Source organism: Desmodus rotundus, chromosome 13 (assembly GCF_022682495.2).
Source record: "Desmodus rotundus isolate HL8 chromosome 13, HLdesRot8A.1, whole genome shotgun sequence".
Taxonomy (NCBI): Eukaryota; Metazoa; Chordata; class Mammalia; order Chiroptera; family Phyllostomidae; genus Desmodus; species Desmodus rotundus.
The window spans coordinates 54701438-54726180 of record NC_071399.1 but is presented as its reverse complement, the minus strand read 5'-3'; positions in this window follow the sequence as shown (position 1 = coordinate 54726180).

Below are 24743 nucleotides of genomic sequence, written 5' to 3'. Positions count from 1 at the left end.
TGTCTGTTTCACAACAAGATGAACAAATGGAATCTGGAGCAAGATGTGACAGATTCCATTTTTGGGTCCAGACCTCCACACATACCTAAGTTTGGGTAGTCATGTCCCCCAGGAAAGCTGGCACTACATTTACCCATTAATCAATATCTAACTGTTTTTTCTCCTATCCCACCAACTGTATAAGTCCTCAGAACAAACGACTCCCTCTCTGGGTTCTTGGGGTGCTCTTGGTGCTCTTGACTCTCAAGCCACCTGGCCTCAGGCCATCCAGGGGCTTGCCACCCTGGTCTTCAGCCACTCTTAATTTTGGCTCCCTGCTTTGCCCTGAACCTTTGCTTTTCACCCCCACTGCCCAGTCTAGCTAGGCCCATTCTTTTCCATGGGAATGGATCACTAATAAGCCGCTTGCATGCTAATAGATATACTGATCTGTAATTCTTTACATTGTCATCAAGAAGAACCCGGTCTCTCCCACTGACAGTCTCTGACGGTGATTCTAAAAACCATAGCTTTCATAAAAAATCAGCTTTCTCTCTCAAAGGGAGTCAGAATCAACAAAATCTACCTCTTCTCCACCCACACACACCTGCTAAGGGCTTCTTTGCTTGACAGGCCAGCCAAGTTTCTCTACACAAATCCTCCTGGGGCAAACATCCTGTTATTCTAGACCAATGCCAAACATGACCCCAAACTGCAGAAATTTAGAGCTTTCACCACTACTTATAGTTCAAGGAAACAGGAGTAGGCTATCTCACTCGGTATAGTAACATTTAACCTGGCAATATTTAACTTCAGCTGAGAAATCTAAAGTCCCTCATGGAAGACTCAAGTGTCACTCTACACTTTAGAAAAGTGTTTTTGGTCTGTTCGCTTTAAGAACAAAATAAGTCTTCTCAAGACCAGGAAAGACATACCAAATCTTGGTGGGCCCAGAGGGACATGGATATACAAATGGACTTGCCTCCACCGTGCTACCTTAAGAGCCCTCCTATAGCCACCAGGAAGGAAACTATAGACAGAAGGACCTGGGCAAGGACATTGTGTTTAAAAAGCCTGAAGAAAACTGTCTTTGGGCTCAATCATTATTAAATTACAGAGGAAAAGGCCATGAAGTTCAGGTTTACAGAATTACTAGACAGCAAAATTAAGAATCAGAATTCTCTCATATTTCCAGTCCATCATCCCATACTCCCTACTCCTTTCCCTTTTCAGATTCTATCCTCCATTTTAAATACAGGTGACTCTTGTCAACATGGATTTGAACTGAATGAGTCCACTGATACACAAATTTTTAAAAATAAATACCTGAGCTTTTCTACCTGCTTTCAGGAGTCTGCAGATACAGAGGTTGACTGCAGGCATTGCTCTATGCCATTTTATATAGAGGACTTGAGCATCTACAGATCTAGGTATCTGTGGGGGAATGCTGGAACCAATCCCCCACAGATACTGAGGGACAACTATGTTTGGGGGCTCAAAATTCCTACACGGATTTTTGACTGTGCGAGAATAGGCACCATTAACGCAAGTTGTTCAAGGGCCAAATATATAACTATGGTAAAAAAAAAAACCCTAGCATCAATCAATATGTAAGAGTTTGACCTTTTGCTCTCATCATTTCCTTTTCATTCCTTTACAATTGTTTCTTTAAATCATGAACACTGTCTTAAACAACTATAAATACAAGGCTTGATTTAGACTTCTGATTTCTATAATAAACCTCTATTATCATCTGCCTCTTAATCAAACATTCTTCAGACCAAATATTGATGTTTTGCCCCTTATTTAATACCATCAAAACTATTAATCACTTTTTCAATAAACAAAGGAGACAGGCAAGAATATTTTTTCCTTAGCTCTTCAATTTTAGGAGTATCTGAGATCATATGATTGAACTAATTTGTTATAATATTATTAATAATCACTCTTACAAAACATAATAAAAGAGAGGGAACTGTTTATAAATATATGTAAATATCTGTATATGTGTGAGAGGTGTGTATAGATACTATGGGCACATATATACACATATATGAAAAACATACTGCATAAGATTTGTGAATACAAGTAAGCATAATAAAATCAAAGATGCTATATTATGGCACCAGTGCTTTCCTAAAATTTTCATCTCTCAGGAAACAAAATAAATAAACAAACATTGGATTAGAAATTTTAAATTCTGCTAATTACTGGTTATTACCACCACATCTTTTTAAAGTATCTGTATGTGTCAGAAACTGTTCTTAATATACCAAATATAATATGTTCATGGAAGTACAGCATAAACTCAGCCTACCAAGGAAATATTACTTGAGACCCTTAGTTTTCTGATTAAATACTGGAGGTAGTTGAAGCCGTAGCTGCTTTGAGATTCCTTAAGAAGTAACTACATAGGTGGAATAGGACAAAAAAGATGTTTGCAAAACAAAAGAACTCCTCTGAAAAATAACTCTCTAAAAATATATGAAAAGCATTCCAGTCGTATACACAGACAATGGAATGCTGATTTGGAAAATGTAAGTGTAAGAAAGGACAATGACAGATTAAAACTCATTAAAATTACATCAGCTTAATGTGTATCCTTAGCTAAAAGGAAAATGATTCTTTTGTAAAAAACATATATGCTTCTTTTTTTCCCTTTATACACAGTAGTCCAGCAAGACAATTCTCAGGTATATTAATGCCTATTCCTGGTCCTACAGTGTATTTTTCTATAGACAAAAAAAGTGTCAAGGCATCAGCCATTCAGGACATATGAGAAACTTTGTGGAAGAAACTTTGAGCACCAGCCACTGGGCTGAAACGAAAAGCAGGCAACACTATCCCCATGGTCTCTGTGGGAGTTTTATGTGGAATTCTAATTAACCAACCCTCAATTTCTTTTCAGATATTGGAAAAAACAATCTGACTAAAGTTCCTAAGGAATTTGAAAGGAAAATATGCATTTATTTATGGCATACATTAGAAGGGGCTCCCTGCAGATTCTTCAGGAGACTAGTCGAGCACTGTTTAAAACATTTCTTTAAGTCATGAAATTGAAATGCCATTTATCAGATGTTGAACCCCCTGGAAAATATTGACTTACAAACAGAAAACTGTAGCATTTCAGTGTCTTGGGGTTGATAAGAATAAAGTCTAGATGATAAATCTTTGGAGCACAAATACCCTTTGTAAGTCCCTATTTAATGGCCATCCCGTTGTGAACTACAAACTCCGGAAAGGCCATGATAGTGCAGGCTTGTTCATTGCTCTCTCCCAAGGTTAAGCACAGAGGCCAGCACAAAGGAGGCAGTCAATAAATATTTGTTAAGTTCTTTTCTACTAGCTTTTTACTAGCTTCTTTCTAGACATTAGAAGAAATGGAGGAAATGAAGAAGATCCCATCTCAGCAGAGAACTAAGAGCCTTTTGACAGAGGAGCAGAAAGAAAATCCAGAGAAGTAAATCCCCATTTCTTTGTTTCTGCTGCTCAGATTTTTCTCCCTTTTTGCAAGAAAAGTTCACAATAATAATGGTAGATACAGTGGCATAGATAAGAGAACATACAGATAAATTTTCAGGTTTCCTCTGATCCATGATTGTGCATCACATTTTTGTGATTTGGTCCAGATGTCAACAATCTAATGAGAAATCTGTGAGTCACTTATATGTATTTTTTTAAACAATCAATCAACACCAATGGGCATCAGAATGCAGTATTTATTGTTGAACTGTTTGGCAGTACTCATACTTAACAACCTACAGAGTCTGCTTAAAAAATTCAAAACTAGTACAAATGTCCACACATATGATGAAAATTGTGCGATGTAAAATCCAGCATAGCCTGTACGATGTTTTCATTTTAGGCACTTTTTCATTTGAAAAAACATCTGTGGCATGTTTGACAACTAACATGGATGAAACACATAATCTCCAAAAAGACTTCCAGACAGGCTGGTGCTTGTTCTTGCCTATGAATTATTATAAGCCAGTATTTGGATGTTAACATGCATTCTCTGGCTTTGGTAATTATTCTATGAGTCTGTGTAAAGGCTGTTTTCACCTGGGACAAAATTACCATAGGTAATTGCATGTAAACAAATATCTGCCCTTCCGTTGGGTAGTCACAGCATCACCAAACTCCCTTTGCAGGAATACACTTGACATATCATCATTGAAGTAATTAGCATGCTTGGGGTTTTATAATAATGTATGAATGCATCAAATTTTCACTAGAGACTTTTGTTCTTGTCAAAATCTCTACCATAACAACCTGTGAATTACAATAGAAGGTAATTGGAACACAATGTTCCAGAGGAACTTGTTGAAATATGAAGCTACCTCTCTACAGCACTAGTTGGGGAGACCGGTGCAGATTTCCAAGCTCTCTGTGCTATTTTCCTGAGTTTCTGTTCACACTGTAACTAAAGAAGTTCAAGTACATGAGCCTGAACTAGTCACGATGAAATGGTTGTACAAACACATTAAAAGCAAGGAATGTTCCCCGTAATTCAGTCAAAGTAATTCAAAGCACAATACAGAATTCAGAGACTTCCAGTGGTCACTTGACTGCACTAAAAGCATCAATAGCAATATTGATTTTGTTTATTTATTTGCACCTTGATCCAAAAGCTTTAAATGCATCTTATAAAACAAAATTTATATAAAAGGCCTTATTTTTTGTAGACTCCTCATTCCTTATTTTTTTATTGTTGTTCCATTACAGTTGTTGCCATTTCCCCCCATTACTCTCCCCATAACTACCCACCCCCCACCTCTCATATTCAATCCTCCTCGCACCCTATTGGCTTTGTCCATGGGTCCTTCATACATGTTTCTTGACTTGGTCCTTCCCCCTCTTTCTTCTGTTATTCCCCTCCCTCCCTCCCCTCTACAACAGGACCTTTTAAAAGTAACTTCAAAACTCCAGGGGAAAAAAAGAAAAAGAAAAAGAAAATGAAGTTAGATGTGAAATTAATATACAAAAAGCATGCCATGAAGCCTAAATTTGGCACTGAGTTTGGTAGTAATGCAAAGAACAGGACCAAATTTGTGAGGCCATTTTTCAGAGGAAACACAACAATTCCTGATAGGCAGACTAGTCTGTCCCAAATTAATTCTATTTGGTTTAGAAATGGACATTCATTTCCTCACTGGATTTACATTCCTAAATAATCTAGACTAGGGTTATTCAGATTTTGAATACTCAATGGTATGTTATAAAATAAATATTTTGGTCATAACCAAAAACATTTTAAAAAATAAAATTATTAAAGTGCATTACACATAATAAGATAATTATTGTTTCATGAAATTTTTGTATTAATTTTTATGTCAATATATGTACTAGACTGTCAAATTTTTAATTTATTCCTTATTTGTTGTAAAATAATGTCAAAAATCCCTGAGCTAGTCTGATGAAGTCCCTGCTTACTTTCACGGGGCAACAACAGGAAAGTAGACATGAAAAATACATAAAATTGGGGTAAGAGAGAGGTCTCTGCTTCAGTGCCTTGCTCAGCGATGAAGGCAGCTGTATGAAGATGAAGCAGGTTCTCTGGAGGGTTCTTCATGAAGCCTTATAGACAAAGTAAGTCCCAAAAAATAATTACCTTCAGATGCTCTCTTGCTATTATTTTTGATGAATTTTAATTCATAATATTAAGAAAAGAGATAATAGACATTAAAGTTATCTCTAAATCACAAGTCAAACAATACTACTGCTGAAACTGAACCCAGGTCTTGCTGCCTGCTGCAACAAAAGCCAAAGAGGTTTTTTTACTCAGGGGCCAGCAACCAGAGAACATGGGGAACTCTCGTCCAAAGATCATCTTAACAACACTGGTCAAGCTAGCTAATTTTGTAAGGCTGAAAAAAGGTGAGGGAGAACTTTAGACCTGTAGAATGTGAAGGACCTCTTCCGGTAGGCCTTGATATGGATTTTTATGGTCAGCATCCTTGAGTTGGCCGTCTGGTTTCTTATCAGCTGATTTCCTGTGACTGGGTGGTCACATCTGCCAAGGCCTTGAGGTCAGGCTGCTGCTTAGTTTCGCACAGGAACTGAAACTGCAGATATCTGTAAAGTATACTAAAAACAAACAAACAAAAAAAAAAACAAAAAAACCCCACAAAAGAAAACAAACAAAAAACTTCTAATATGCAAGCTCTAGTTTCAAGAGGAAAAAATCAGGTTAGAGTAATAACCTGGGTTTAACATCTACTAAGATTAATATGGGTTGCTTTACATAGATTTTTTTAAAATAAGTTTGCTTTTTTAGTACATTCTTATTTTAGTCTTATTCTATAGTTAGCTAGACTAATATAAATAGTATAGTATATTCATTCCCCATTATACTGGCACCTATTAAAGCCCAGCTCAGGAGAACCTGGAATTGTGTGACTCCTTACCCCTAACCCTCCCAGGTACAACTTATGGCTCTCCTAATCTGTTCTACAAGCTTCTTAGGGTCTTGACAACATTCTCATATGCACATCCATCTCCTTTACTAGACTGAGAACTTTCAAAGCTAGAGATCGTGCCTTCCCAGCAGCAATCCCATGCTTGGCACTTTGTAGACACTCGGAGCCTATTTGCGGAGAGAATGAATACATGAACAGGTAACTATTCACTGTTGCTCCTGTGTTTCTCCAATGCAGGCAAAATGTGCTTCATAATAAGGTGCACCCGACAACCCAACAGCCTACAATGCTTTCAGAATTAAGAAAGAATGGGAGCTTTTAACGTAAATTTCATCCATTCTAATTTTTAAAATTAGTCACTCTTATCAAGGATAACAGATCAGTTACAGCTCATGTGCTGATACAGAGGGACTAGCAACACCTCCTTGGATTCCAAGACTGGCTCTGGGCAGTTAGCAGAAGTGACCTTGGACTCTCAAATAGTGCACTGGAGGAGATGACAATGGCCCATGTGCCACATGTCTGCCATCACCAAATGGCTAGTTAGAGGACCTGAATATTCATCTATAACAGATACTGGAAACTGGTTTTGTTTAAAGGAGCACCCCCAATCTTCCCAGCACCTCCTGGGGAACAGCTGACCATAAATACAGGTTCAGTGTTGACATTAATAGTAAAACCATTAGTTTCCAAGTGGGAGAGATGCAACAGAATTTATTGTACACAATCTCTTCTCCCTGGAATGGGGGAGATGGAGAGAAAGAGCAGCCAACATTAAGGCTATAACCTAAAACAGGTATTTCATAACTTCTATTTAACAGCAATTTTTAAAAATAAAGTAAACAGCTGCAGTACTTACAGTTGATTTGTAAAAACCATTCAGTGTTTGTCATTTTTTGATGGGTAGAGATTTTCCATCTCCTCCAGGACCTGCAGGGTTGAAATAGGGTAAGCGAATATCTTAAATGCTACAGGAGATATGCATTTCAAAGAAGGTCCTTTGTTTTGCTTTGTTTTTCTTAGATCCATGTTTATATCCAAGATTTCTGTAAAGTAGAAAGCAATGCACTCTAGGGGAAATTGTTCGCAAACCAAAGAGAGAATTCAAAATTATGGGTCAAGAGCCATTTGCTTGCAATCATAATGAAAATTCAGGGTTAGATTTCAGTAGGCTGCTTAAAGCATTGTTTGTGCTGCCTTACCAGAGAAATTAAATAATGGACTCTTAATCTCATTCATATCCCCACATAGTTCTGAAGTATGGTAAGTTGGTGACATTTAGAAAAGCCTCACTAATGTCCTCTGGGGTGGGGAGAAGCTTCCTGATGGAAAGTAGGGATCAGTGGAAGCCACTATGCCCCACCAAAGGACTCAGCAGATTAGGGAGAGCATTACTTCAGAACAGGTGTGCTGAGTAGGAGGCAACACGTGAAAGCCCACAAAATTCGAAGCAGTCCTGCTCTTGACAGAATTGGCCTTTGTACAGACATTTAATAAACGCTTGCAGAAAAAAAAATGTCTAAGCCCATTTAGAGCTTTATTTAGCAACACTTGGGCATCAAACTGTACCTGAAAGAAAGTAGTTTAACTGGGAAGGACATTATGAATAAATAGAACTGGGCAGAGTCCTTTAGATGAAACATAGGTAGGGTGGAAAGAAACAACATGGGAACAATGCAAACACACTAGAGTCACAGGAAAGAGAGAAAGAGGGAGAGAAAGAGAAGAGACCATAAGATCCAAGATGAAGTAAGAACTAAGACTGGAAATCTGGAAGGGAAAAAAAAGCACTAAAAACAGGAGTGGTCAAAACTGCATTATTAAAAGAACACATCTGTAAAGCAGTAGCCCCACCCAAATTGATAAACAACAACAAAAAAATGAAATGAAAATGACCATAATAAATAAATTACAAACAGGAAAAAGAAAATGTATGTGATTAAAGGTCAAATTAATCACTTAGAGCTGGGGTCTTCAAACTCTTCTGTAAAGAGTCCAATAGTAAATATGTTAAGCTTTGCAGGCTTTGTCACAGCTATTCATCTCTGTGGTAATATATTATATATTTAATATATTAATATTCATGAAATTTTTAGAATAGAACCTAGACATAGTAATGGAATACTATTACCATCAACATCAAGACACACCCAGATTAAGTTATGGAACTTCAAAAAAAATCCATCAGGCATTTAGGCAGAAAAAGTTACCCACAGTGGAGAAATCAGGCCAGCCTTAAACTTTTTCACAGCAATGTTTAATTCCAGATGTCAACAAAACAATGTTTATAACATACTAAGGAGCAGTATGTGTAACCAAGAGTAGCACACCCAGACTAGTCATTCAAGTACAAAGACAACAGGCAGTACTCTCAAATATAAAAGAACTCTGAGAATAAAGAATTTATAATCCCTTTGCTAAAAAATTAAGTAAACAAAAAACTTTAAAACTACCTGACAATAAAATCCAACCAACCAAGTGATAAATTAAAAATCAAACAGTCATAGAAAAGTCATGGTAAAAGAACTAGTGCTGAGCATTGCATCCATTTAAATAGAGAACTCAGAATGATTAACAGAAAATTACATTTGCAGAACAAAATGTAATGCTGCAATGCTGACAAAGAAAAATAATTTGAACAAAAATCAGGAGGTAGAAGGAAAGAAAGAAAGGTTAAAAGAAGTACAAGGTTCTTATCTCCTCATCTTTCCTATCAGGTTGTCTATCAAGTACTATTTAAAATATGAAATTTTTGACATATGAAATTTTTTTGTTATTTTTTATTTTTTTATTGTTATTTGGATACAGTTGTCTCCATTTTCCCATATATGTGAAATTTTCTAAAAATTATATCTCCAATCTTGCCAAAGTTCTTATGCCATTAGTGAAATGGCATAAAAATTATTATTTCTTATTGATTAAGACACATCACTAATTCTTTAAGTTTCACTTCAGCTTCTTTTTTTCTTTTTTTTTTTTAATTTAATTTAATTTAATTTTTTTATTTTTTTTATTATTATTTTTTTTATTGTTATGCAATTACAGCTGTATGCCTTTTCTCCCCATCCCTCTACCCCACCCCAGGTGAACCCACCTCCCTCCCCCCTCTCCATCCTCCCCCTTGGTTTTGTCCGTGTGTCCTTTATAGTAGTTCCTGTAATACCCTCTTCCCACTATCCCCGCCCCCACCCCCCACCCCCGCCCTGGCTATTGTTAGATTGTTCTTAACTTCAATGTCTCTGGTTATATTTTGTTTGCTTTTCCATCTATTGCTTATGTTCCAGTTAAAGGTGAGATCATATGGTACTTGTCCCTCACTTCCTGGCTTATTTCACTTAGCATAATGCTCTCCAGTTTCATCCATGCTGTTGCAAAGGGTATAAGCTCCTTCTTTCTCTCTGCTGCGTAGAATTCCATTGTGTAAATATACCATAGTTTTTGGATCCACTCGTTTGCTGATGGGCACTTAGGTTGCTTCCAGTACTTGGCTATTGTAAATTGTGCTGCTATGAACATTGGGGTGCACAGATTCTTTTGGATTGGTGTTTCAGTGTTCTTAGGGTATAATCCCAGCAGCGGAATTACTGGGTCAAAGGGCAGTTCCATTTTTAGTTTTCTGAGGAAATTCCATATTGTTTTCCACAGTGGCCTCACCAGTCTGCATTCCCACCAACAGTGCACAAGGGTTCCCTTTTCTCCACATCCTCTCCAACATTTGTTTGTGCATTTGTTTATGTTGGCCATTCTGACTGGTGTGAGATGATACCTCATTGTGGTTTTAATTTGCATCTCTCTGATGGCTAGTGATGCTGAGCATCTTTTCATATGTCTCTGGGCCCTCTGTATGTCCTCCTTGGAGAAGTGTCTGTTCAAGTCCTTTGCCCATTTTTTAATTGGGTTGTTTGTCTTCCTGGAGTGGAGTCGAGTGAGTTCTTTATATATTTTGGAGATCAGGCCCTTGTCTGAGGTATCGTTGGCAAATATGTTTTCCCATACTGTTGGTACTCTTTGTAATTTGGTGCTGTTTTCTTTAGCCATGCAGAAGCTTTTTATTTTGATGAGGTCCCATTTGTTTATTCTTTCCTTTATGTCCCTTGCTTTAGGGGATGTGTCTGTGAGGATGTTGCTGCGTGGAATGTCTGAGATTTTCCTGCCAATGTTTTCCTCAAGGACTTTTATGGTGTTACGGCTTATATTTAAGTCTTTTATCCATCTTGAGTTTATTTTCATGTATGGCGTAAGTTGGTGATCGAGTTTCATTTTTTTGCACGTAGCTGTCCAGATCTCCCAACACCATCTGTTGAAGAGGCTGTTTTTGCTCCATTTTATGCTCCTGCCTCCTTTGTCAAATATTAATTGATCGTATAGACTTGAGTTTATTTCTGGGCTCTCTATTCTGTTCCATTGGTCTATGTGCCTGTTTTTATGCCAGTACCAGGCTGTTTTGATTACAGTGGCCTTGTAATACAGTTTGATATCAGGTATTGTGATCCCTCCTGCTTTGTTTTTCTTTCTCAAAATTGCTGCAGCTATTCGAGGTCGTTTATGGTTCCATATGAATTTCTGCAATGTTTGTTCTATATCTGTGAAATATGTCATGGGTACTCTAATAGGGATTGCATTGAATCTATAAATTGCTTTGGGTAGTATGGCCATTTTGATAATGTTGATTCTTCCAATCCATGAACATGGTACATGCTTCCATTTGTTTGTATCTTCCTTAATTTCTTTCTTCAGTGTTGTGTAGTTTTCTGAGTACAGGTCTTTTACCTCCTTGGTTAGGTTTATTCCTAGATACTTTATTTTTCTTGTTGCTATATCGAATGGGATTTTTTTCCTGATTTCTGTTTCTGCAGTTTCGTTGCTAGTGTACAGGAATGCCTTTGATTTCTGGGTATTGACTCTGTATCCCGCTGTTTTGCCAAATTCATTTATTAGGTCGAGTAGTTTTTGAGTGGAGTCTATAGGGTTTTCCATGTACACTATCATGTCATCTGCAAACAGTGACAGTTTCATTTCCTCCTTTCCAATTTGGATGCCTTTTATTGCTTTTTCTTGTCTGATTGCTGTGGCTAGGACTTCCAATACTATGTTGAATAGGAGTGGTGAGAGAGGGCATCCTTGTCTAGTTCCTGATCTTAGTGGGAAAGCTCTAAGTTTTTGTCCATTGAGTGTGATGTTGGCTGTAGGTCTCTCATATATGGCCTTAATTATGTTGAGGACTGCTCCCTTTATTCCCACTTTGCTGAGTGTTTTTATCAGAAATGGGTGCTGTATCTTATCAAATGCTTTTTCCGCATCTATTGATATGATCATGTGATTTTTGTCTTTGCTGTTGTTGATGTGATGTATTATGTTTATTGATTTGCGAATATTGTACCATCCTTGCATCCCTGGGATGAATCCCACTTGGTCATGGTGGATGATCTTTTTAATATATTGCTGGATGCGGTTTGCTAATATTTTGTTGAGAATTTTAGCGTCTATGTTCATCAGCGATATTGGCCTAAAGTTTTCTTTCTTCGTTGTGTCTTTATCTGGTTTTGGGATTAGGATGATGTTGGCTTCATAAAAAGAGTTTGGGAGTCTTCCATCAGTTTGGATTTTTTCGAATAGTCTGTGAAGGATAGGGGTTAGTTCTTCCTTAAATGCTTTGTAGAAATCTCCTGTGAAACCATCTGGTCCAGGGCTTTTGTGTGATGGGAGTTTCTTGATGACTGCTTCAATTTCCTTTGCTGATATTGGTCTGTTCAGGTTTTCTGCTTCTTCTTCAGTCAGTTTTGGAAGATTATATTTTTCTAGAAATGTGTCCATTTCACCTACGTTTTCAAATTTCTTAGCATACAGGTCTTCATAGTAATTTCTTACGATCCTTTGTATTTCTGTGGTATCAGTTGTAATCTCTCCACTTTCATTTCTAATTCTGTTTATTTGGATCCTCTCTCTTTTCTTTTTGATGAGCCTACTTAAAGGCTTGTCGATTTTGTTTATCTTTTCAAAGAACCAGCTCCTGGATTCATTGATCCTTACAATTGTGCTTTTAGTCTCTATGTCATTTAATTCTGCTCTGATCTTGGTTATTTCCTTCCTTCTGCTTGCTCTGGGCTGTCTTTGTTGTTGTTCCTCCAGTTCTTGTAGGCATAGGGTTAGGTTGTTTGTTTGAACTGTTTCTAACTTCTTAAGGTAGGCCTGTATTGCTATGAACTTCCCTCTCAGGACTGCCTTTGCTGTGTCCCATAGGTTTTGGGTTGTTGTGAGTTCGTTTTCATTTGTTTCCAGGAAGTTTTTGATTTCTTCCCTAATCTCGTTCTTGACCCATTCATTGTTTAATAGCATGCTATTCAGTCTCCATGCTTTTGAGTGTTTTGGGTTTTTACCCTTGGCGTTGGTTTCTAGTTTCAGACCCTTGTGGTCAGAGAAGATGCTTGATATGATTTCAATTTTCTTGAATTTGTTGAGGCTTGCTTTGTGTCCTATCATGTGGTCTATCTTTGAAAAAGTTCCATGGACACTTGAAAAGAACGTGTATTTTGCTTCTTTGGGATGAAAAGCTCTGTATATATCAGTTAAGTCCATTTCCTCTAAGGTATTGTTAAGTGACACAATATCTTTGTTGATCTTTTGTTTGGAAGACCTGTCCATTTTTGATAGTGGGGTGTGAAAATCCCCTACTATAATTGTGTTGCTGTCAATATCTTTCTTGAAATCCTCCAATATTTTCTTTATGTATTTGGGTGCTCCTATGTTGGGTGCATATATATTTACAATGTTTATGTCTTCTTGGTGGATTCTTCCTTTGAGTATTATGAAGTGACCTTCTGGGTCTCTCTTTATGGCCCTTCTTTGGAAGTCTATTTTGTCAGATATGAGTATTACTACCCCTGCTTTTTTTTCCTGTCCGTTTGCTTGGAAAATTTGTTTCCAGCCCTTCACTTTCAGTCTGTGTAAGTCTTTTGTCCTGAGATGGGTCTCTTGTAGGCAGCATATGTGTGGGTCATGTTTTCTTATCCATTCAGCTGTTCTATGTCTTTTGATTGGAGCATTTAATCCATTTACGTTTAAGGTTATTATCGATAGGTAGTTATTCATTGCCATTATTTCCTACCTGTGTTCCTCTGTCTTTCTCTTTTCCTTCCTTTTCTTAAAGCAGTCCCTTTAGCATCTCTTGCAGAGCTGGTTTGATGGAGCTGTATTCTTTTAGACTTTTTTTGTCTGGGAAACTCTTTATTTGGTCTTCTATCTTGATTGAGAGCCTTGCTGGGTAAAGTAGTCTTGGTTGCAGGCCTCTGGTTCTCAGTACTTGGAATATTTTTTGCCATTCTCTTCTGGCTTGGAGCGTTTCCATTGAGAAGTCAGTTGCTAACCTTATTGGGGCTCCCTTGTATGTTACTTCCTTTTTCTCCCTTGCTGCCTTTAAGATCCTCTCTTTGTCTTGGAAATTTGCCATTTTAATTATGATGTGTCTTGCAGTGGGTCTCTTTGGGTTCCTCTTGCTTGGGACTCTCTGTGATTCCTGGATTTGGGTGACTTTTTCTCTCCTCAGATTAGGGAAATTTTCCATCATTACTTTTTCAAACAGGTTTTCTATCCCTTGCTCTTCTTCTTCTCCTTCTGGTATTCCTATTATACGGATGTTGTTACGTTTCATGTTGTCCTGCATTTCCCTTATTGCCTCTTCATTCTTTCTGAGCCTCTTTTCCTTTTCTTGCTCCTTCTGGGTGTTTTTTTCTACTTTATCCTCCAGCTCGCTGATCCGATCCTCTGCTTCATCAAGTCTGCTTTTAATTCCTTCTACTGTGTTCTTCAATTCAGAAATTGTATTCTTCATTTCCGCTTGGCTCTTGTTGATATTTTCTATTTCCTTTTTCATGTTGATATAGTTTGTAGTGAGTTCATTGTAGTTTCCTTGTAGTTTCTGGTAGTTCTCTTTGAGCTCAGAGAGCTCAGTGAGTTTCCTGATGACCATTGCTTTGAACTCAGTATCTGATAGTTGACTTGCCTCTTTTTCGGTTAGTATTCTTTCTGAGACTTCCTCCTTTCCTTTCATTTGGGAATTGTTTCTTTGTCTTCCCATTGTTTGTGAGGCTCTTCTTGTTGGCCTCTGCGTCTTAAATTGCTTTGTTCTGACTCCCTGGATTTATGATATGAACTTCTATGGTAGAATGCCAATGGGATTCGGTGGTGCTGTCTCCTTACTCTCCTGTGCTCACTGGTCTTGAGCTGACGTTTATGTGTTTAACACGGTCTAACTCTAGTCTTTTCAGCACTCCAGGTTTTGTTGTCTCACCTGTGGGAAAAAGAGAAAGGGGGGGCGAAAGAAAAGAAAAAAACACACACACACACACACACACACAAAACAAACCAAAACAAAGATGGGAAGGACGGAAAAAGGAAATAGGAAAGGAGGAAAGGAAGGAAGGAGGGAAGAAAGAATAAAGACAGATCAGAGGCAAGATAAGAAGGAATTTTAGAAAAAATTAAAACATAGAAATAGATAAAAGAAGGCAGGAAGAAGACATAAAAATGGTAAAGGATGGGAGGAAGAAGGAATGAAAAAAAAGAAAAAAAGAGAGAGGAAGAAGGAATTCAGGGGGAAAGGAAAAAAAAGAAAAAGGATAAAAAAAAAAAAATCTTCTGTTGGCTTTAAACCGGTCAGGTTATTTCTGCTGGTGTCCTGTCTGTGCAACGGGAGGGGGTGGTTGGAAGGATTGGTTTCACTTTTCTCTCTTCCTGGGTCACACTCTTCGCTGTTTTGTAGGTGTGGTCCCTGGCAGTCAATCAGTCCGTTGATCAGCCAATCCAGCTGCTTTGGCTTGTGACGCGTGCGCGCGCAGCAGGGGAATCCAGCCGCTATGGGTTGTGACGCTATTTTGTGCCCTGAGCGTGCAGCCGGCGGACCAATCGAGCCGCCAGGGCTTGGAACACTGGCGCGCAGGTGGCGGATTCAGCCGCCTTGGGGTTAGGACACTCGCCAGCAGCTTTGTATTTGGAAAACAGGCACCCAGCCGGCCCTGTGCTTGGTGAGCGCGTGCAGCCCGCTGAGCCACAGGCTCTGTGCTTGGGGGCCCGATCCAGCCGCCCTGGGCTTGAGTCTCTCGGGCGGGCGGGGCCGCCCTGGGACTGAATCACGCTGCACTTGGTTCTGAGGTTTTGGGCCTGTGGGTGGAGCAGCTAGTCTCTGCTCCAAATTATCTCCGAGGTTTCAGGTGTGGGCGCCCCTCCGGGGTTTCAAGTGTGGGTCCCGTTGGCTAATCTGCTCGCGTGCGCGACCGGACCTCAGGTGAGTGTAGCAGTCCAGGGGTGGAGGGGGAGGGGCGCCAGGGGCCTCGGCTACTACCGAGCGTTCTCTAATTAGCCCCTGAGTGTCTCTATTTTCTTTTTCTTTTTGAGAAATTCCTCCTTTTCAAGCCCCCCTGGTCTAATCAAGCACCTGGCTGCTCACAGTGCAGCCTGGCCCTCTCCCAATACTCCTGCCGCAGCCCCTGCGCCAGGGCTGGCGCTTCTGCCGCCCTTGTACCGCGCGGTCCTGGGTCCCGTGGACCTTATTGTCCTTGAGCACTCTTCTTACCGTCAGATCTTTCAGTGTCCTCTATCTTTGGTCTCTGATCTTCGTATATGCTGGGATACTGTTGGCTGTTCGCTCTGCTCCTCAGATCAGCTAGGTATTTCCCTGGCGTTGAGGGGAAGTGGACTCCGCTCCCACCTATGTTGCCGCCATCTTCCCTCCTCCTTTTTTTCTAAAATTTAAATAAAATAAAATATATTTTACACAGACAGTGATTGCACTATTTCAAAATTATTTTACACTTATTTATTCAGCCATCTGTCCATCCATGCTGTATATGTTCAGAAAGAGATGTACAGAATAATATTCACCCAATTATTTTTTGGGGGTAGAATTTACAGTGATTCTTGTTTTCTTCTTTGTACTTTACTCAGTCTTCTTTTTTGACAACCAACATGTGGGACTCCTAGCTGCCCACCCAAATCTTTTCTTACTTTTTACCTGTACCCATGACTAAGGCACATTTCCCAACCTCTCTTGCATCAATATGTGACCATGTGACTAAGTTCTGTTCAATAGAACAAGAGCAGACATAAGATTCAACTTCCATCCTCTTTCTTTCTAAATCCGGCCTGGTGATCGGAGTCAATTCAGCATGTTTTGTAGATGGCAGATATGCCAGGTCACAGGTACGAAAGTATGTGGAACAGAAACAGTCACCTTGGCTGTATTACAGAGAGAAGAACAAGGGCTGTATTCTCCTAGCCATGTTATTGTGAGTCTCTTTATACAGCATCCTGCTCTTTTAGTATAATTAATATAAGCATGCATTCTTTTATTTAAAAATAAATAAGCCAATAATCTAAAAATAGAATTAAACTAGTCTGAAAAATAAGCAAAATCTGGCCAAACTCCCCAGCAGTCACAGATCCAATGATTCCAGCAATAGTGTAAGAATAAACATGGCTGCCACCATCATAAGCGACAACTTCTGAATATGGATTTCACCAGCTAAAAGACCTAACAGTAATGGCACTTCATGGCCTCATTTATCTTCCAAACTAATTTCATCTTTGAGACTTGTTTGTTTTTTAGAGATAGTCTGGTTTATAATGTTTCAGATTAGTCAAGAGAATAGTTCCTCTAAACTCAGAAAGATATTGGTCTCTAATATTGTTATCCTTGCTACTCAGCCAGATATTCCAAGTTGGTTCTAAGTAAATCAGTTGGATCTAGACAAACCTGTATTCTCTAAACCTTGATTCATAGCATTTTAAAAATTAACTTTGACCTAGAATCTTTTTACAGAGATTAATTAAGCTCTTGTGTCCAGAACACAGTCTGGGAAACATCACCAATGCACCATTCATTGTGTTTGTGACATGTAATAAGAGATTATAACTCTGTATCAGTATAGTGGGCTAATAATGAGGGGCCAGATTGTTTGAATCATTTGGATAATAATCCTGGAATTGAACTATTTATAGAAAAAAAAAATCATCTAAAAATTTGAAGGAGCCTCAGGAGGCTCTTCCAGATAAGGCACCAAATACTTTTCTTAAAATTTTTAATTAAACTGCAAGATGACAGTTTCCCAGATTATATTTATCACCACACAGAGATAAATGGTTTTCAAATAATCACTAAAAAGAGGAATGTAGGAGGTTAAAATAAAAGCCCTCACTTATTTCTCTTCATACATCTGCCCCTGAAAAATCTTTTCTGACTCCAAATTTTTTTAAATTTTATGAAAGGAGAAGTTAAAATATGAAAATCCTAAATGTCTGGTTCATTTCCTCTCAGGAAATAAAAATCTTTGAACAATTTGTTTATAAATTACAAGCCAGACACAAATACTAATTTCACAGTCCAGGGATATCCAATTTCCATTTTAATATAATTAAGTCTCTGAAAACTACAGTGTTTTTAGACACCATGCCAGCCCCTGACCAGGTAGTTCAGTTGGTAGGAGAGTTATCCCAATACGACAAGATTGTGGGTTCAACCCCCAGTCAAGACATATGTAAGAAGCAGCCAAGGAATGCATAAATAAGTGAAACAAATCAATATTTCTCTCTCTCTTGAATCAATAAATTAAAAATGAAAGAAAAGAAACCATGCCAGTCAAAGGTGTCTAAAATAATGTTGCCTGATTCTTTTTCCAAAGTTAGCTTTATACCAATTGGCTATTATTTCTAATACTTGGTACCCTCAAAGATAACCACTCCATTCCTTTTATTCTTGACTATCTTATTAATTTTGACATTTTTCCTTTTACACCTAAAGGTACCAATAGCAGCACTATCAAATTCATCAAGTAGAGAAGGATACTTCCAACTTGAAATCTAATTAATTTTTCATGTTCATTATCATTTAAGAGAGTCTCTTGCAAAAAGACATTATCTGCTCATTTTTTTTTCCATAATAATTGATGTAGTTTTTCCCTCATCCTTTTATTTTTTTCTAATAGGTGAGGAAAGACTTTTAATACTTATACTTACAATCTTGCCAATAATTTTTTAAAGAACTAAATATGTCCTTTAAATATGTCATTCAAGATGCATAATGTGTTACAAAAATCAGATCCATTAGAATAAGAAATTAATTGAGAAGTGAGTTTAAAGAGTTTACGGAAGTACAGTATTATTTTATGAAGCACTGAATTATTAATATGAAACATGGTGACATGCATTACTTTATATTTTTAAGAAAACATAAACAAGCAAATATTCTAGTGAAAATGTAACAGGCAACATATTGAATGTTGTTAAACATTGACTCTTATTTACATATAATAAAATACCTTAAAGGAAAAATGAATGTTAGGAGAAAAAGGTGAGAGTATGTGTGTGTATTATAGGAAAGAAAAGGGAAATACTCTGGACAGTTAAAACTACTTCATATGCCTAAAGAACTAGATGTGCATTATTAAAAAGAAATAAATAATAAAATATTTTATATAAAATTTTAACAATTTTTAATGTTGGTATTGAAACAGTAGAAGTGAATAATTATGCCACTTCATATGGAAAAACAATTTCTGATAATATACTTACCTACTAAATATGTCTGCTACAGGTACATCTGAGACTGTGAAGGATCTCTGCATCCATTCTCAGAGGATCTACCAGCAGGGGCCAGAAAGCTGTTAGTCAACAACAATGAGAGAAGTCATACATATATTGTGAATTAAAAGAAGAGAGACTTCTCTGTATCCAGAGAGAAGAGAGGAAGTAGGGATAAGCCAGCTGAAATGAATGGAATCCAACTACAGGGCTAGCAAGTTCCTTAAAATGAAGCCTCAACAAAAAGAAAGAAGGGTGGGTGGGGATAGGAAAGCACACACCAGAGGAGGTAATTGCTTTTCAAACACAAACTCATCACAAGCCGTTTTCCTCTTCAGAGGTATAGATACATTGAGCACAAAGCAGTTATTAGTCCAGGTGAAGCCAAATTGCCTAGCAGGTTAGAAATGAAGAAAAGGTCCAAACTGAAGCTTAGTAAGACATTAAAGTGTATACTAAACATTTATCCACTTTCCAATCTCACTCTTTTTAAATTGACTATTATGTCATAGATGCTAATCCTTTCCTTTCTTTAGTAGAATTTGTCACCATGTTGTCTTCTCTGCAATGGAAGCACACTCGCCCACACTTGGGAATCAACAGAACATGTTCACAAACTAAAACCATAACTTTTGCCTAATGAGTGGAATTTTTCTCTGTAAAAATCTAGCTAGTTCATTAACTAGGATTGAAACCACATACTCAGCTTCATTAGGCCCATGTCCATTCAACTGAAATATCTAGCTCAAAAAGACATTAAAATGCATGTAATATGAAAAGAACAATTCTGAAGGTTTATATAAACATATATCATTGCCTCTCTACTAAGGTATAGATTTTTAAATATTAAAGAGTATTTAAAGGGAATGATGAAACTGCTAACAACAAGAAAAAGGAAAAATGACAAAAGGAAATCAGAGAATTTGAAATTTTTGCATGAATTATTGCAAATCTCACCATTGAAGGAGAACAAGGTGTTGGCAGTTTTCTGGAGAATTTACATGGCAAAATCTCTGTTGGGTAACCCACAGTCTTTTGCCTAAAAATTTACATCAAAAACAAATCAGGCTCTTAGCGGCCATAACTACATTTTAAAGCTGATTTAGAACATAATTTAATGCTTTCTAAAATTATGGATTTTGTATGCATTTGTCCTATTTCAGCTACTTATATCTCAATTCTTTTTCTCTATCACAGAAAAAAAATGTAAGCAAAATTTGAAGAACAAGGCTAAAAGGTGAGCTGTTTTATAGCGATGAGTAAGCTAATGTTCCCCTGGTCATAATTTCCTGTGCTGCACGATTTCAAGAGAGAATAAAATGAGTCTCATCTTCAACAGATGAGTCTTCAATTGCATTCTGAATAAACCCAATTATAACACTATAATCTTCTCCATTTAGTCTTCAATTAGATATTCAGGGTTTAAATGATCACCTTTCCTTAGGAAGATGCATACTCTCTCTTATAAGAAATACTATTTCCTGTCTACATTTTGTTGATACCTCCTTCAGGGGAGGTAATTTTTGTGTCCTACACAAATGGTTCTGCTTGCCTGATTATTATCATCATTAAGCATTTATAAAGCACTTTAGACTTATTTACTAGAGCTCATGATATCCTTATAAGATAGGTTAGTATAATGGTATTCTTATAAATGAGAAAATAGAGCTTAACTAACTTAGCCAAGGACACAGTAATTTGGATAAAAGACACAAACTCCATGACTTATTGGTTACTACATAAGTGAAAACTCTTAAATGGCATAAAAAGTTATTTATTTCAAAACTTTACCCATCCATTGTTACTTAACATGAGTAACAGGAGAGATTGTGTGTGTGTGTGTGTGTGTGTGTGTGTGTTCTAACCCTGTGGTTGATGGCATTGTTTTGGTGGATCTGTGACCAGAGCCAGTACCTCTGTGGTTCTCTTGGTCTTCCCTTCTTTGTCTCAAGATTACAGCTTTTGGTTCCAAGCACTCTAGACGGCAGGAAGGGAAAAGGCACTATTTTTGCCTTTTCTTTTGTTTTTCTTTTGCCTATCCCCAAAAGAAAAACAAAAACTTTCTCAGAAAATCCCCATTACAGTTCTACTTATAGGGCTTTGTAAAGGTAGTTTGTTAACATGAACATTTTTTAAAATTGATTTTTAGAGAAAAAAAGAGACAAAAACATTGGTTTGCTGTTCCACTTATTTATGCATTCACAGGTTGCTTCTTATATGTGCCCTGACCAGGAATCAAACCCACAACCTTGATGTATGGGAACAGTGTTCTAACCAACTGAGCTAACCAGCCAGGGCTGATAATGTGTACATTTAATGCTTTATTGCCTTTAATAGAAAACCATAAAAAGAAGGGGATTGAGGAGGAAAATTGCTCCAGCCAAACAATGGTGTCTGCCACAGTTGTTTACAGGATTTTCTGTTGAATATTCCACTTGATAAGCATTGTTTTGTTCCATTACACCACAGAATTTGTTAACAGAGCAGTGGGAGCCAGCCTCTAAGTTTTTGGTTTTTTTTTTTTAATTGGGATAAAAACTTATAAGTTGTAAGATTTTATCTACTGACTTACTTTGGTGAAAGGAACAGAATGTCACAAAGATAACCAAAAGTTGATTTTCGTGACTTAAATTCACGGTCCAGTTTATTGCATTCTAAGGAAATACAGCTTGGAAATCACTATTACAATACAAGAAGCCACACATTTTCCAGAATCCAGGCCTCTCTCTTTAGGTCAATCCCCAACAGATACATCTCCTTCATCCTTCTCCCTGTTTATCTAAATCTTATCACTTAACTCACAGCTCAATCACTTATTTGGCATACTACACAACTTTGTCTTGCTGGGACATTCACACCCAGATATAGAGAGCATTTTCTGTCTATGAAGATTAGTGATACAATTTTTCATTTATGTTTATCTCACATCCCCCAGGAGTATGACTTCTCTTCTATTTTGTACCTATATAGAACAGAAGCTAACATTTATTGAGCACCCAATATGTATCAAATAATTTCACATACTATTTGATTTAATTCTTACAACAACCCTATGAGGCCAGTATTAGTACTATTTCCCATTCCACAGATGAGGTAATTATGTTCAGGAAGGTTAAGCAACTGCCTCAAAGTTGCACAGGTAGCAAATGATGCACCTGGGATTCAAATTCAAGCACTCACTCTTAATCATTCTGGGTTTTTTCCCAAGCTTTATTGAGATATTATTGACATATAACATATGTCAGTTTAAGGTATACAATGTGATATGATATACATATATATTGCAAAATGATTAACACAATAAAGTTATTTAACACCTCCATTCCCTCACATAATTACCATTGTGTATGTGTGGTGATAACTTTTAAAATCTACTTTCTTAATAACATTCAAATATAATACAGTATTGTTAATTATAGTCACCATGCTATACATTAGATCCTCATAACCTATTCATTTCATAGCTGAGAATTTGTACCCTTTGACCATCATCTCCCCATTTTCCCCGCTTGTTAATCACTCTGAGATAAAAGGAAGGAAAGATGGAAGGAAGGGAGGGAGGGAGGAAAGAGGAACCAGTTGGGTCAGGTGGTAGTAAGAAGGGGACAGGTAAGCAGGCAGGCAGCAGACAGAGGTGGGTTTACTATGAGGCTAATGAAATTTAAGCTGCAGGGCCCCTCACATGCACAGGCTTTCCCAAGGCCTTGAGTGTGGCCCTAGAAATATATATATTTTTAATTTTCTGAAGTTTTCAAAAGATAGTTTAACTGCAATTAGTGAAGACATCTGTCTCTTCACTCTAACCCTCTCTCAGTTATATTTGTCCTCTTGCTAAGGACATTAGAACAGCCATGTATGATTTGGGATCCAGTTAAAATAAATTGAGTTTAGGGTATATTTAGCTTGGATTTAGCAGAATATACTTATGTACTGCTCACTCACATGTACATATAGTTGTTATTTTTAGTTGATATTAGTTGAATGTTTGTGTCCCCTCCACAAATTTCTATGTTGAAACCCAAACCCTAATGTGATGGTGTGAGGAGATGGGGTCTTCGGGAGGTGATTAAATCATGACGGCAAAACCTTCATGAATGAGATTGATGCCCTTATAACAAGAGACATGAGAGAAATGACCTCTCTGTGTTATATGAAGACACAAGATGCCCATCTATAAAACAGGAAGACGGTTCTCACCAGACAGAGCTCTACCATTCTGGAATGCTGATTATCAGACTCCCCAGCCTCCAAAACTGTAAGAAATAAATTTCTGTGTGTTAAGCCATACAGTCTACGGTATTTTGCTCAAGCGGCCTGAACTGACTACGGTATCAGTCATCCTGATTATAAGAATGACTTCTAGGAAAGTTCCTAGTGTCTTTCATGCCAATTCACCAGCCTCATTATATGAAGGTACCATATGCTTTCAACAGAGATAATGTCATCACATGAATGTGGTCTACAGTGCCTGCTCCAAAAAGTATATTGGCGTAGAACAGAAACAGGGTTTGAAATGTATGGTGCCAGAGCTTGTCTACAGAAAATTCTTCTTAGCATTCAATATGTAAAATTGTTCAATGGATAACAAAATGGAAATTCTTTCCTCCCAGGAATATTCTAGCTAATGCAAAGTATCCCATTATAAAGCACACTAAATTTATTTTCTTTTGGGTAAGAATTGTACCAAACAGGATTTATCAACATCTTTGTATTTTTAGGGCACAAACCTATGGCAGTACTACAAACAGAAAATATGACTATGAGTAAATCCACATTTTACATGCATTTTAATGTGCCTTAGAATTGCACTATCAATAACCGGAAGTGTAACTGCTATAGACTAAATGTTTATGCACCCACCCCCCAAGTTCATATGTTGGAACTTAAACCCTAATGTGATGGTATTAAGAGGTAGGATCTTTGGGAGGTGACTAGGTCATGGGGTGGAGCTTTCATGAATGGGATTAGTACCCTTATGAAAGAAATCCCAGAGAGCTCTCTCCCTTTCTACTAGGAGAAAACACAATGAGAAGATGGCCATTTATGAACCAGGAAATGGGTTCTCACCAAAAACTGAACCGCTGGCACCTTGATCTTGGACTTCCTAGCTTCTAGGTCTGTAAGAAATAAATTTCTGTTGTTTATAGGCCCTCAGTAAGTGGTAATTTGTTATAGCAGCACAAATGAACTAAGAAAGAACCTGTTCTGTCAATAAAAATGCAAATTTTCATCAGTTGTGACAGAGGAAAGAGTGAATTTTATCTACTGTATACATAGAACAATCCTGAAAAATCTCTGTCATATAAAGAGATAATTAAAGAGCATGCAAGCAAAAATGTAGGGAAAATATTATAGAGATATGTCAAGGGATAAATTCATAAAAATATACTATTTTAAAAAACTGTATCATGATTATGAGCTTTCCAGCTTTTAAAAATTGTAACTTGTTATAATTTGTTTTGTAAATTTGGGTAAATATTAATTTTTTATTCACAACTTTGTATTCTTTTTCTTAAAGAGGCTTCAAATATTGAATGAGTTTCATGACTTTTTATAACATGGTTCTGTCCCTGAAGAAAGAAAGGAAGACAACACTATCTAATCAGCATTTCTTTAAACCACAATGTGTATACCTTTATAAAAGAGCAGTGTGAACAGTGAATGTATCAGTCAGGGTCGTGAGAAAAGCACCCCTTTTCCAGGATAATAACTATGGTAACTTCAGTTTAAAGCCTCTATAAAACTCACAGTTATCCAGATGCATTTTAGAAAAGC